A 15,790-nucleotide genomic window follows, 5' to 3' on the forward strand; every position below is an offset into this window, starting at 1 on the left:
ATATAATATATATAAATATATATATTATATATAAGAATATATATAAGAATATGTATATGAATATATATAAGAATATATATATATATATTGCTTTCATGTCATAAAGTCCAATAATCAATATATAATATCCTGTTAAATACAATGCTTTAGTGTCATTAAATCCAATAATGAATGCATTTCAGGTGACTTTCATTGATTCTTTTGAATCCTTCACCTTTGTTAATTTGCTCAGCTACAATTTCAGTCTTAAGCTTCTCTTTCGTGGCCCAGATTCAACCCCATTATATTTATATTTAGAGTAGTTCTTTGTCACTTACAAGGCTGCAACAATAGAAGCCATCAAAAATGACTTCCCTCAGCTTCCTGCAGTTCCCAAAGTTCCCGGGATTCTTATTTATCCTTTGTTATTTTCTGCTAGTCTAAAAGTAAGAGATCTTCCTCTTTTTGTCCATAGAAATTCCTTAATCTCTGCTTGGATCTGACTTCCTCTCCACTTCTCTTACTAACTAAAAGAAGAAGGAAGGAAGGAAGGAAGGAAGGAAGGAAGGAAGGAAGGAAGGAAGGAAAAAAGAGGAAAAAAAACCCACATTCTTTGGATATTTTTGCAGAGAAAATTTACGTCCTCCATTTCATTCTCATCTACCTAATGGATGATGCTAGCATCGATGTGTCTCTAGATTCTCATGTCTTATTTCATCCACAGTCAACTAAAATCTTGCTCACAACCAAGGTTTCCAGTGATTGGTCAGTAATACTGGCCCAGATGAAAAAAAAAAAAAATCAACCGATATTTTCAGGCATTATTTATCTAGATCCCATGAAACATTTAATAATGTTGACTATACATAACACAGAGGATCGTATTATCAAATCGGACTAATCGAATCAGAAAGTTAACTGATTGTGAAGCTTTACTAATAATTTTAATGCTCAGTTGAAGCAGAGAAAGTTCTGGGGGTATCAAAGGTAGCTCCTTGGGGTCCCGTGTTCCTTCATCAGTCATGCATCTCTGGTTCAGAATAATAGATGAGGTTTCTAATGAGGTTCATGTTCATCTAACATAGTGGGATTCTTTAAATTATTAATAGCTCTCTTTTATAGCCAGCTAAGTGTTGTGTAGCTTATGTGACATTCTCCAGGGAACCCTTCCTCATAGATATTGGACTCAATTTCATACAGGTGACCCTTAGCCATGGACTTCCTGCTAAGTGTACTTCAGAGATCAGTTTTCTTTCGCATTGCAAATATCAGAGGTCCAGGTGACAAAAGATTAGGCTGGGCCACCTGCCCATCTGCCTCCTCTCTTTCTCCCCAAATGAGTCTCAGATGAAAGAAATGAGTAGGTTACAGGCTAACTTCTTTAACTTTCCCTCCCATCAACTTGCTTTCCTTTGTCTCTTCCTTTACTTAATTCTCTCCTGGTTCTCTTTATATCCTCTGAATATAACCCCAGGTTCCTTTATTGGAACTTTCCCTTAATGAATCCTCAAGTGTCAGTCCATGGTATTCTATTCTCAGAGTCTCTTCTGTTCTTTTCTTGCTCTACATTTCCCTTTATACGTGATTTTTTTACATTGCCTTATGTTTTTAACCATGACCCTATATCGTGACTCAAAACTTATTTAAAAAATTTTTTTTTAATGTTTATTTATTTCTGAGACAGAGAGAGACAGAGCATGAGTGAGGGAGGGGCAGAGAGAGGGGGTGACCCAGAATCTGAATCAGGCTTCAGGCTCCGAGCTGTCAGCGCAGAGCCCGACGTGGGGCTCGAACTCACAAACCGCGAGATCATGGCCTGAGCCGAAGTCGGTCGCTCAACAGACTGAGCCACCCAGGTGCCCCAAAACTTATTTTTTAAACTGCATAAAGAGGTGATGACATATATATATATATATATATATATATACAAGGACCTGCTAGGGGCACCTGAGTGGCTCAGCCAGTTAAGCATCTGACTTTGGTTCAGATCATGATCTCATGGTTAGTGAGTTCGAGCCACGCATCAGGTTCTCTATTGTCAGTGGGCATGGAGCCCACTTTGGATCCTCTGTCTCCCTCTCTCTGCCCCTCCCCTGCTTGTTCTCTCTTTTTCTCTCAAAAATAAATATTTTTTTTTTTTTTTTTTAAAGAGGAGATGCTAGGGGAACCTGGGTGGCTCAGTCGGTTAAGCATCCAACTTCGACTCAAATCATGATCTCACAGTTTGTGAGTTTGAGCCCCACGTGGGGCTCTGTGCTGACAGCTCAGGGCCTGGAGCCTGCTTCAGATTCTGTGTCTCCCTCTCTCTCTGCCCCTCCCCCACTCGTGCGCGCGCGCGCGCGCGCGCGCGCTCTCTCTCTCTCTCTCTCTCTCTCTCTCGAAAATAAACGTTAAGAAAAAAGGAGCTGCCATGGGCAGCTGGGTAGCTCAATTGGTTGGGCGTCTGACTTCAGCTCAGGTTGTGATCTCATGGATCCTGAGTTCGAGCCCCACGTCGGGCTCTGTGCTGACTCAGAGCTTGGAGCCTGCTTCAGATTCTGTCTCCTCTCTCTGCCCCTCCTCCACTCACGTTCTGTCTCAGTCTCTGTCTCTCTCTCTCTTAAAATAAATAAACATTAAAAAGAAATTTAAAAAGTAATTAGAAAAAGGAGGAGCTGCTAGGCGCTGCCTGCATATACAACAAGCATCTCAAAGGCGACCTATTCTAGATGGAAATGAGGGTCTCCCTTCCATTTCATAATCAGATCTTCATTGACTCTTCATCATCAGTATCAACAGGAATAATAAAACATTTAAAAAAATTATTTTTAATGTTTATTTATTTTTTGAGAGGGAGAGAGACGGAGCATGAGTGAAGGAGGGGCAGAGAGAGAGGGAGACACAGAATCCGAAGCAGTCTCCAGGCTCTGAGCTGTCAGCACAGAGCCCGACGAGGGGCTTGAACCCACAAACTGCGAGATTTATGACCCGAGCTGAAGTTGGGTGCTTAACCCACTGAGCCACCCAGGCGCCCCTAGGAGTAATAAAACATTTTTAATGCAAGTATCAGTCTCCACTCAGTATTCAGTGACTGACACAGTGCAACTTTGCTTGTCAACTCTTTTCTATGTGCTTCTCATAGTTAAGTATGTTAATGTCCTCACATCCTTAAAAGGGTTATTATTATATCAGTTTTTCTATATAGTAGTTGAGGCTGAAAAACTTTAATTGGCTTATGCAAAGTCTGCCAGTAACTGGCAAAACAAGGACATGCACACAACTAATCCCATGGGTGCTCATGTACATGATTGCCAGCTGAACTACATCCAGGTGAATTTCTCTCTCTAAAAACAGAGAGGCTTGAGCAGAAAGATGCTGAAGCACCAGAAAGCTGGGTTTCTGAGCTGTGCACAGGTCTGTGTATTTTTGAAAGCCTAGAGTAAGCTGCAGGGGGGTATGAGGTGGAAATGCCACCAAGGTGCCCTGTGACTCAGAGAGGGATGAAGAGAGGGGCGCAGGCACCTCTGCATTAGTTAGGGTTCCAGATAATAATATTTGAGCTCTTCGAGCAAGGTGCACTGAGAATCCAACAAGTTACCTGAAATCAACGTTTGTTCCTGTCCCAGGTCCATCCCTGAACTGTTCAGGAGGGTGAGATTGCTCTGCCTTTCTCAACATCTTTCTTCCATTCCTGGGTCCTCCAGTTTTTGTCGTGTCCCAGCCAATAGGAATAAGGAACAGAAAATGAGGAGCAGATAACTTCCTTTTTAAAAATATAAACAAGGGGCGCCTAGGTGGCTCAGTCGGTTAAGCGCCAGACTTCAGCTCAGGTCATGATCTTACAGCTCGTGGGTTCGAGCCCTGCATCAGGCTCTGTGCTAATGGCTCAGAACCTGGAGCCTGCTTTGGATTCTGTGTCTCCCTCTCTCTCTGCCCCTCCCCTGCTCTTGCTCTGTCTCTGTCTCTCTCAAAAATAAATAAACATTAAAAAAAAGGTTTTAAAATACAAACGAGAAGTGAACAAATCACTTTTACATCCTATGTTTGCAAATTTAATCACTTTTACTGAAAGAATCAAAGGGGGAAATCTGGCTATCTATGCCACACTCGTCAATACAGAGAAAGCAACAACCAAAATACCATGAACTTGGAAATACAAACAGACTTGCTCAGACACAGTTACAGACCTAGGCATTTGGGCTGTTCTAATGACATGTCTGTCCTTGACAAGCTCACCTTCCATACCTCACCCTGGGGAAGCTTACCTGGGGAGCATAGCCTGTACACATGAAAGCTCCAAACTTGACTCCATACTTATTCTGTCTTGGCACAGGGATGCTTCTGTTCATACTGACCCTTTAGGTGAACACTTTATATACCCCATACCAATAATGCCTAACAGACCGACCATTCCATACACCTTTTTCCTGAGATTTATCTGGATACTCTCCAAATACGACATATATTAGCATCTAGAAAACTTGTATAAGCCCTAACTGCTATTTTAAAACATGTTAAAATTGACAGGTAATCAGGTCTTTCAAGACAATTTACAAGAATTGTATACATTTCTGACCACCTGTTTACATAATAAATTTCCGTCAGTCTTAAACTAATGTTCTATTGCTGCATAAGAAGCCTTATTGCTGTGTTGCCAGACTTAGCAACTTAAAACAACAAACATTAATTGCGTCACGGTTTCCATGGGTTAGAAGTCGGGCATATGCTCAGAGTCTCTCAAGGCTGTAATCAAGGGGCACGGGAGGCAGCATTTGCATTTGGAGGCTTGTCTGGTGAGGGATCAGCTCTCAGGCTCGTTCAGATTGCTGGCAGAATTCATTTCATGAGGCTGTACGACCAAGATCCCCTTTCGTTTGCCAGCTGTCGGTTGACAACCGCTCTCAGCTCTTGAGAGCTCCCCAGATGCCCTTTCGAAACATGGTGGCTTACTTCTTTCAAGGCCTCCTGGGCAATCTCTCTTGCACACGTCTGCTAAAACAGAGTCTTATGCAATCTGTGAGTAATCGTCCCACTATCTTTGCCATGTAAGATGATCGAGAGAGTAACTACCCCATTACCGTTCTGTCCTCTGTTGGCCAAGAACAAGTTGCAGGCCTACCCACGCGCATGGGGACCAGTTTAGAGAAAAGTGGGGGTCATTTCAAGTCACCTTAGAATTCTGCCTACCCCAAATCTTAAAATTGTATTTTATTTATGTCTCCCACTTAATACAGTAATAAAATGCATATGAAACTGGCTGGCATAATTTTATGAGCTTGTGGATGGGTCACAATATCAATCTCCCAAGGGAATCTTATTATCTAGTCCGATATTATATTAAGTCATATGTGTGCCCACATATGTACAAGCACACACACATGTTTATGTATAATATGCATGCAGACACCCATGTATATGTTCTTGTTCTTAAACTGTGTGGTTTTTGATTGCTTTATTATGCTTCATCATTTACATACATTACATAGGGCACCTAAGTACGGAATTAAATACATAGAAATCATTAATAATTTGTATAGGTGGAAATTAATGTCAACCCAAGAATAGTTGAACCAAATACCTCTAACTCCATTTTGTGCATTTTTCTTCCACTTTTTCGTATGTTAAAGCGTTTCTTGGTCTACTGATAAAATATCTCCGTGCAAAACCCAATCAATCAACACATGAGTGAACCTCTACATAGAAATAAGTATATGTCGGCCAAAGAAAAATCTTAGAAAAGAAGCAAAATAATGAAATAAATTCCTTAAGGGATATTTCAACTCTGTCTGCCTCTGTCATGTTGAGATCATACCTGTGGCATGTGAGGGCAGCATTCTGTTTTAGTGAAGGGGAACCGTCTGTCTGGTATGCAGTGAGATGAAGGTGATGTCAAGCCTGGAGTAGGAACTGGCCGCCTAATTCTCACCGTTTGTGGCTCATCTGTAGGCACGCATTATGCTCTCTGACTCCTGGTTATATTCTAGACTCATTCAGAGACATACGGAGAGGAAAGGCAGAGGCATGTCTCTGGGTAAGGTCTATGCCCAAAGGTGGTTCAAGAAAGTGTGGGGCTCCAGTTGGCTCATCATCTGTCTTGTGGCAGCAATGGCAGACATTTAAAAAACCTCTACTTCCAGATTTTCTCCAATCGAGGCTTGAGGGGAAGGGGTGTGCACATGTGTCCTTCCCTTCCAATTCTGTAATGGAAACATTAAGATATTAAGCACATCCAACTTCTGGATGGAGAACGCCACGATAGTAGTTTTGCAGAGTATTGCATGCTTCTGTTTCCTTTCCTTCTTGGAATAGTATATATTATGTGAAGATGGAGTGTTAGAGCCTTGACCTACCAAGCTTCAGGAAAAAAGCCTGATGGTTAATCAAATCCATCTGTTCCCAGGGGAAGGCAACAGTACACATGACTGATATCTGTCATCCAGCCTCGAAGAGCTCTTTCCTAGCTCCTGATACCCTTTGCAATTGACTTTTTTTAACTGTGTTTTTATGCTTATTTAGTTTTTGAGAGAGACAGAGCACGAGCAGTGGAGGGTCAGAGAGAGGTGGAGACACAGAATAGGAAGCAGGCTCCAGGCTCTGAGCTGTCAACATAGAGCCCAACGTGGGGCTCGAACTCACAGACCGGGAGATCATGACCTGAGCCGAAGTCAGACGCTCAACCGACTGAGCCACCCAGGTGCCCCGCAATTGACTTTTTTATTAACCAACCCTTACAGATTAGTGACCTCTTTACCTTGATTCCCGCATCTTTTTAGAATATTCTTTTAAATATATATCAATTGTGTATGTATTTAATTGGGAAAGGGAAGAGCAATCATGAAAAATGATGTCAGGGAAAGAGCAGAAAAATGAGGAGAGAAGGCAAAAAAGAGGACAGAGCAGAAAAGGAGGGAGAGAGAGAAGAAAAGTGAATGATAAAGAGAGAGATAATAGGAAGAGATGAATGAGAAGGTCGAGACATTGCTTGACTCTTCAGGTTAATCCAATACTCAGATTCAGGTTGGAATGTTTATGCACGGGCATGCCAATGGTGTTTTAGTCTTGGCAAGTCCGAAAGGATTCTTCATGACCTCGTCATTTGCAATGTTCCCTGAGAGCAGGAGAGTATCTTTTCTAGTCTCATTATCTTATTCTAAATTCTGCATAAAAATAGTCTGCCCTCACTTGCTCACCATCTGGCATATCTTCTATATTTAGGAATTTGACTTTTGCCCGCCGCATGCCCCTGAACCTGCCTTTTCGAATTTGACCTCTTATTGTTCAATGCATTGTCTTTTTCATTTTATTCTCCCTCTTTTTTCCCAGTCCATCCTTTACTAGAGCTCTCTGTCATCTTTTAAAAAAAATTTTTTTTAATGTATTTTTATTTTTTGAGGCAGAGAGGGAAAGTGTACAAGCACACGTGAGTGGGAGAAGGACAGAGGGAGAGGAAGGGAGAAGCTCAAGCATGTTTCATGGTCAGTGCAGAGCCCGATGTGGGACTCAACCCCACAACCCTGGGATCATGACCTGAGCCGGAATCAAGAGTCGGACGCTTACCCAACGGAGCCACCCAGGAGCCCCATTCTATCATCCTTTCTGTAAATCTGACTGTAAAGCTCTGTTCCTTTGTATCCACCGTAGCCCTTCAGTAATGTTTAAGGCTTTATGATTATTTCTTCCAGGCTAGTTCCTGAGCTCCTCCCTCTCAGCTCCTTCTGGAACTCACAGAGTGATGATGTCCTCAGTCTTCCACTCTACCCTCCCTTCCACCCACCCCGTACCATCCCACCTGTTAACAGGAGTCAAACCACCACATTCATGCCGAAGATTGCCAAGTCTCTGTCCCCAAGTCCAGGCAGCTCATTTGAGTTCTGGGTCACGTACCCAAACGCGTGCTGAGCGTAGCCCTCGATGTTCTGTAAACATCTCAAATTCCCTACAGTCAGAAACTACACTGATCCTCTCCTTGAGTAAACCTGCCGCTCTTCCTTTCTATCTCTCCTATACCCAGTGAATCTGGAAGCATTTATCACCTTAGCCGCTACATCCAGTCAATCCCTAACTTTTACGATACTTCCTAAGGGCTAACAAATTGACCCTTCTGCTCTATCGTCATTAAGGATAGCTGTAACACACTCTCTTATCTTGCTTCTGTGCTTTATTATAAAATGCTTCATGAAGGATCATCCTGCATCAAAGAATCTGTCTAATGTCTTATTTGCACACACACTCGAGATTCACGGAAGCCGCAAAGCTCCACACATTACTTACTTGCCCAACCCTTCCACAACTTGTCATAATCAAGAGAACACAGTCTAAACTTCTTAAAATGGCATATAGTCTCCGGGACTATCTCTCTCTTTTTAGCATTACTTCTTGGTGTGCCCCCCCCCCCCCCCCCCCCCGCCCCTCAGAATTTAGGCTGTAACAATCCCAGTCTGTTTCTGGTTCCCTTCACACAAAATGCTGCTTCCCCATGCAGACCTTCCCCCATACTCTGCCTTCTCCTTGGGAATCCCCCTTCCGCCTGGAATCCCAAGTTTTATTTTTAAAATAAATTCCTAAAGAGAGTTTCCCTTACTGCTAGAGATGAGGGCATGTGCCCCTCCTCTGTGCTACCCTCATCCTAAACCTGTTATTGCTATAAAAACATTGCATTACAGTTGTGTACCCGTGTCTTCCAGGGAGCTCGGATATGTGACGAGAAGGCAACTGCTGTGCCTCCCCTTATAGCTGGGAAAATGGAGGTCAAACTACAATGTAGCAACTTCTCTTAAAACCATAAAGGAACTGAAATCTTAGGGTAACCAAACATCTCCAAATCTGGAGAAAGAGACATACCCTTGCCGGAATAAGCAGGTTAGGAGAATTTGCTTGTCTGGGAGAGATGTCCCTGAACACACAGGAGCCGGCAAGATTCGGGAAATTTACCAGGCATTACAAAAGGCCAACTATGGGCTGTTGAGGGAGGACAGAGTGGTGAAGCCTTCACACTGAGAAAGGTTTGCATCTCTTGTTGACTTTACACAGGGGACCTCAGGGAAGATGGGGGGGGGGTGGGGATTCTGAGAAAGCTCCCCCTTTGTAGTGCCTGGGGTTGGGGACAGTTGCCACAACCTAAATATGCCCAGACCTACTTTCTCTGTGCCCTACGGGGTGGGGGGGGTGGGGGAAGAATACTTAATATGCAAGAGAAAGATAAGAAAAACTGCAGCCCGAGGGCATAAACTGATTGTCACATCACTCAAGTTTATTCTGTTAAAAAACGAACAAGAAAAAAATTCGGGTATGCATTCCAAACGTTTATATCTAAGAAAACACATGGTCTTAAAATGCAAAGGAATTGGAACCCAAAGACCGAAACTGTAATTTAATTATAATTAGTTGTATGACTTTCCGAGTTACTGCCTCATAACATGGAACTTGCATTGATTATAAAGCTATGTTTAATTAGTAGGTGGTTGTACATGTCATTATTTTAAATATCGATAGCATAAATGAGGAACTAATTTTCCCCTGGGGAACTATCTCCACCAGAAGTAACTGAGAGCAAGGCAGTAGGTCAACATCTCCCGTCTCTTTACTTCCACTCTTTATTTAGCACGGGAAAGCCTTTCCCCAAAGCCACGCGCTCCTACTAAGGGAAGTTGCTGCTCGAGTTTCAAGGTGTTCGAGGCACCAAGGCAACTGCTCCAGAGTTGCCTGTCCCATTTCAAAAAGATTCTTATCTTCAAAATCTAAATTACAGGCCATAGCCCATGGCAACTAAAATTGTGAGAGCAGGGGTCCCTGGGTGGCTCAGTCCCTTGAACATCCAACTCTTGATTTCAGCTCAGGTCATGACTCCAGGGTCATGGGATAGAGCCCCACGTCCAACTCTGCACTAAGTGTGGAGCCTGCTTACGATTCTCTCTCTCTCAGGGTGCCTGTGTGGCTCAGTCAGTTAAGCATCTGATTTTGGCTCAGGTCATGATCTCACGGTTTGTGGGTTCAAACCCACGTAGGGCTCTGTGCTGACAGGTCAGAGCCTGGAGCCTACTTCGGATTCTGCGTCTCCCTCTCTCTGCCCCTCCACTGCTTGTGCTCTCTCTCTCTCTCTCTCTCAAAAATAAATAGATAAACATAAACAAAAATTCTCTCTCTGCCTCACCCCCTCTCTCCTACTCTCTCACTTTCTCTAAAATAAAAATAAAATAAAATAAAATAAAAATAAAATTGTGAAAGCAGAAGGGAATAACTAAGTGCTCATTTATGTTAGGGTGGTAAAGTAACGAAGTGGCTTTGAGATTAGTTCCTTCCAGGCTCCAGCTGCGACTCTGCTTTGATCAACCCCTTGCCTCTTGTAGAAATAATGAACTTCCTTCGGATCCAGTCCCCACAATTGTAAAAAGGGAAGAGTTGTGAGGTTGAATAGCGTCGTGTCTTCAGTGTATCCTGAGTATTCTCTAAAGAAACCTGCCATTGTTATTATTATCATTATTATTAGAGTTGTCTTTATTTTGTAAATAAATAACATCACTCTGATGATTTTGTTTTCTTTGACTAAACGGATCCCCTTCCTTGCATACCTATCCATAGACCAGAAAAATTTGGCATTCCTCGTCCTGCTTTCTTTGAATGTGCGGCAACCTTTCAATTAGAAGAGGGAACGTGCGTGTTTTGAGGAGGAGAGCCTTGTCCTAGGTGAAATAGTTCAGTTTATCAAATGCTAAAGCCCATTAAGAGCTCTTTCAAAGAATAACAGTCTAAACTCTCAAACTGCGGACGGAGGAGGTGGTGTGCGTACAATGGACTTGCAATACGTGACATTTCATCAGCCATTCAATGAGCTAAATTTAGTGCCCAGGCAAGCATAATGGTGCCATGGAGTCAAATAAAATCAGTGCTAGGAAGGCAACCTGCAAAATTCAAAAGCATTGGCGATGTTAATGCATCTGATTTATGAATCGTTCCTATTCAGCGTTTTATGAGATTTTAAATGGTCACTATTTAGCATCAGATTCCTGGAGAGAAAATGAATCCCTGTCATATGCTCAATTTAAAATAAAAGGCTTTGGGGAGCCTGGGTGGCTCAGTCGGTTGAGCGTCCGACTTCGGCTCAGGTCACCATCTCGCGGTCCGTGAGTTCGAGCCCCGTGTCGGGCTCTGTGCTGACCGCTCAGAGCCTGGAGCCTGTTTCAGATTCTGTGTCTCCCTCTCTCTCTGCCCCTGCCCCGTTCATGCTCTGTCTCTCTCTGTCTCAAAAATAAATAAATAAACGTTAAAAAAATTTAAAAAAAAAGAAAAGAAAAGAAAAGGTTTACACTTGGTGACTAGAACTGACCCTGTTTACATTCACTGTGGATGATTCAAAGGCAGAATAGAGACCATTTTCTCCGTCATTGAACTCCCCTGAGATGGAGACATTTTTAGATGTTTGTGTGTGTGAAATTCAGTACCTCATAAATATGGTCTGGGAAGAACCAGGTAATCCCAGGGATAAAAAAAGACTATATATTCATAAGTCTTACCTTACACAGGTGCACGCACATCCCTCGATTAAGTACAGAAAGCTGTGCAGAGAAATAGGATATATTTGGGCAAAATGAACATGTAACCGAGAATCCTACGTCCCTGATTTTCCTCTGAACTTAGAGGATTTTCATTTCCTTCCTTCCTCCTCCTTTGTCTTTCATATACTCCCGTTCTACACACACACACACACACACACACACCGCAAGGCCTCTGAGAAGGTTCCTTTACTTCTGAGAAGCGACACTTGCAAATGAAAAGATTTGTATTTTAATCAATTTGCTATTTGATATCACCTGCCTTCCTCGTATTTTGTACGTTTACAAAATGAATTGCTGTGTGTAGGTGCTCAAACTCTGTCCCCACGGTATCCTTAAGTAAACCGCTGTATAGCAACAAAAATTTTAATCCAGTTGTTGAATAAACACGTTAGTAAAAAGCAAAGCCATACTTTTAGAAATTACAAATCCTGTCTTTGACTTTCCTCACCACCGTAGATAACACTGATTTCATTGGACATGTAGAGAAATATCATAAATATTTTTTAATTACTTAAAAAAATAAATCTACAACTGTAATAGTTAGGACACAAACGTCCTAAAATATTTTGCTTTATGCTCATTCCACAGCATCACTCCATTTCCCTGTGAAAATCTAGGCTTTCTCTCCTTTGGAGTCTTAAATGGCATGCGATTTACAGAGAACTCAGAGTAGTGCCTTCAGTTATAAATAAACCTAGAACAGAGTGTCAATATCTCTGAGACATTTTGTAAAAAAATTTTTTTAACGTTTATTTATTTTTGAGACAAAGACAAATCATGAACGGGGAAGGGTCAGTGAGCGAGGGAGACACAGAATCTGAAACAGGCTCCAGGCTCTGAGCTGTCAGCACAGAGCCCGACGCGGGGCTCGAGCTCACGGACCAGGAGATCATGACCTGAGCGGAAGTTGGACGCTTAACGACTGAGCCACCCCCGCGCCCCTCTGAGACATTTTGATAAATACTAACATTTAGTACTGTGATGCTCTAGAACTCCAAATTTTCTAAAAATAATTAAGTAAATTATGCCAGAATATGGAAACGTAAAATACAATTGGATCTCAAGTGGTGAAAATGTGTCAGATATTATACTTACAAGTCATGACCTTCAAAAAGGAAGTGAAAATTTTCTTTGGATTACCCAAGCCCTGCTAGGACTATTTCCTGAACAGTTCGGTGTTAGCGATGGTAGTACATATTAATTGCAGTATATTTAAATCAAAGTACCACGTGTTACATCACATTGCCCAGAATTATGCCACATTTTCATCTCAAAAACTCTCTATAAAGGGGAATGGACCCCATTAATTTCTTTGAGTCCATCAGAATTTCTCTCTGGAGAATAGTCTGAACTTTCCCCAAACTACACACATAATGAGTGGATACCTAAACAGATTTGCGAATTAGTCAGAGAGAAGAACAATACTTATCAGGAATGCAGCCCATAGTGTTGGGTACAGCATCCATACAATGAAATAGAATTCACAGCCATTAATATGATACGCTTTATTCTTAGCAATGCTGGTGATTGTTTATAGAAATAGAAATAACAGAATGTTACATAGTGAACTCACAAAATTCAGATTATAAAATGGTTTGTGCTATGATCTGTTTTATTCTCATTTACTAAGCCAGATGATATATAGATAGATGGATAGTTAGTAAGATAGATGTTAGATGGATAGATGATAGATAGGTGATAGATGACAGATAGATAGATAGATGATAGATAGACAGACAGATAGATAATAAAAGAGAGAAGAAAGAAAGAAAGAAAGAAAGAAAGAAAGAAAGAAAAAGAGACAGAGAGAAAGGAAGGAAGAAAGGAGGGAGGGAGGGAAAGAGGGAAGGAGGGAGGGAGGGAAGGAAGGAAGGAAAGAGGGAGGGAAGGAAGGAAGGAAGGAAGGAAGGAAGGAAGGAACGGAAGAAGAATATATAGAAAATATGCCCACATATACACTGTAGCAGGGTTTGGTGATGTATAAATACTAAACTGTTAGCAATGCTAAATAACCTTAGAATAAGATTGTCTTCATGAAATACTTATTCTTATCCTGTTTCTCTTTTATTTTACACATTTGTACCTTTGGGAAAATATTTAAATTATTCAAAGCACTCAACTTAATAATTCCTACAATATAGCTACTGTCAGATAAGCATCTGAATGTTTTTTAATTTTTTCAAATGTGTATTTATTTTTGACAGAGAGAGAGAGAGAGAGAGAGAGAGAGAGAGAGAGAGAGAGCATGAGCCGTGGAGGGGCAGAGAGAGAGGGAGACACAGAATCAGAAACAGGCTCCAGGCTCCGAGCTGTCAGCACAGATGCGGGGCTTGAACTCACAAGCTGTGAGATCATGACCTGAGCCAAAGTCAGATGCTCAACCGACTGAGCCACCCAGGCGCCCCTGAAACTTTAACAGCATAAGACTTCATAAGAGAAACCAAGTCTGAGGCCCAATGAACAATAATAAACCATTGATCACAGGTTATTTTTTAAATCTTATTTCCTGTTAGAAAATACAAAGCTCCTTATTTCCCACGTTTGATCATGCAGTGATTGAGTTTGATGGGCCTTCCTAAAGTTCCTGCTGAGTATTTTAGAAAAGATTAGATGACAAATTCAGTGCAGTTGAATTGCAAAAAGATATGTACGTCACACTGAGGGTTTAAACTATTTATTTTCCTTTTCAGCTCACATTGGTTTTGATTGTTACTTTTAGATGGGATTAAAATTATAGCAGTTGAAAGTCCTATTGAAATAAATATAAAATACTATCCATTATATGAATCTAAAAAAGTTGCCTCAATTTCTACAGTGAGCTTACAAAGACCAACCATGAAACCCAAAAAATATACTAGAAAGAGGGAAGATAAACTTTAGATAATTTGCCTGCATCTATCATTTAAATGCTCATAACCCTATATATGCTGATACAACCATTCAAAGGAAGCTATGACCATAAAGAATTAGCAAAAGCAGGGCAAATCTAATTTAAAGGCATTATGAGTGAAGCATTAAGATTGCTTTAGTCAGAATGACCATTGGCTTCTAGGAAGAGACTGAAACAATTCTTTTCTTTTCACCTGTAATGTTTTTGTATACTTTTTTAGATTGAATTTGGATGGTGGCATCATGGGTGCGATTATCAGCCTTTCGAGGTAGATGCATAGAATAATAGAAAGAATGTAAACTGATGTCTTTCACACCATAGGTTATTTCTGTCAGCTAAACAATGATAACTTTGATTACAGAGTAGATCAGTCATTTGTTTATCCAGAGGAATGTTCCAAACTCCTCACGATCTCAAAGTAGATTGGGAATGTATTTTTTTTTAATTTTTATTTATTTATTTATTTATTTATTTTTTAAATGTTTATTTATTTTGAGATTGGAAGAGAGAGAGAAAGCAAGCTGAGGAACAGAGAGAGAGAGAGAGAGAGATGGAGGGAGAGAATCCCAAGCAGGACCCGTGCTGTCAGCACAGAGCCCGACACGGGGCTCGAACTCACAAACTGTGAGATCATGACCTGAGCCGAAATCAAGAGTCAGACGCTCAACTGACTGAGCCACCCAGGTGCCCCTGTATTTTTTTTTTTAAAGCAACAGAATATTTATTGGTCAACTCACATAAGATGAGAAATTTTTATTCACAGATGATATGGCCATAGCAACAGCCAGCAAGGAGGGTTTCTCTCAACCAGGGGTCCCCACGTTGGTGTGCAGGTTCAAGGAAATGTATTGTCACACAGGAAGAAAATATTAGACACTCTACTTAGGTACTTACAGAATGATGAAAGAATTACGATTTACCAGTGGATGGTATTTGGCGGTAACCTATTACGAATGAGTCGCTAACATACAAATATTGTTCAGATTTTTATTCACTGACAGTGGAGGGCCATGTTGTTTTAGTTTGTGAAACACTGCAGGGACACAGAACCAAGTTTTGAGACCACTTCTTTAAGTAATGGGAAGGGGCATAAGGTTAATATTCCAGTGAGCCCCTTGCCTTAAACTTGCCTTCAGTAGTGGCTTTTAAGCTTCTTCATACACTGTAGCACGTCTCCCTGCTGTCATATCTACGAGCAGAACTTTGCTGCCGCAATGTTTCAGGACACACCCTAGAAAAAGCCCTTCTTCTGCACTCAAAAGATCTACAAAATTCTGTGGGTCAACAAAAACACAGAAAAAAACCTCAAAACAACTCACAACAAGACCAAACGTAGGATGATGAACATTAAGTAATTCCATTAAATAATAAAGTAAGTTCTGCAAAGAAC

This window comes from Panthera uncia, assembly GCF_023721935.1.
Source record: "Panthera uncia isolate 11264 chromosome A1 unlocalized genomic scaffold, Puncia_PCG_1.0 HiC_scaffold_16, whole genome shotgun sequence".
Lineage (NCBI taxonomy): Eukaryota > Metazoa > Chordata > Mammalia > Carnivora > Felidae > Panthera > Panthera uncia.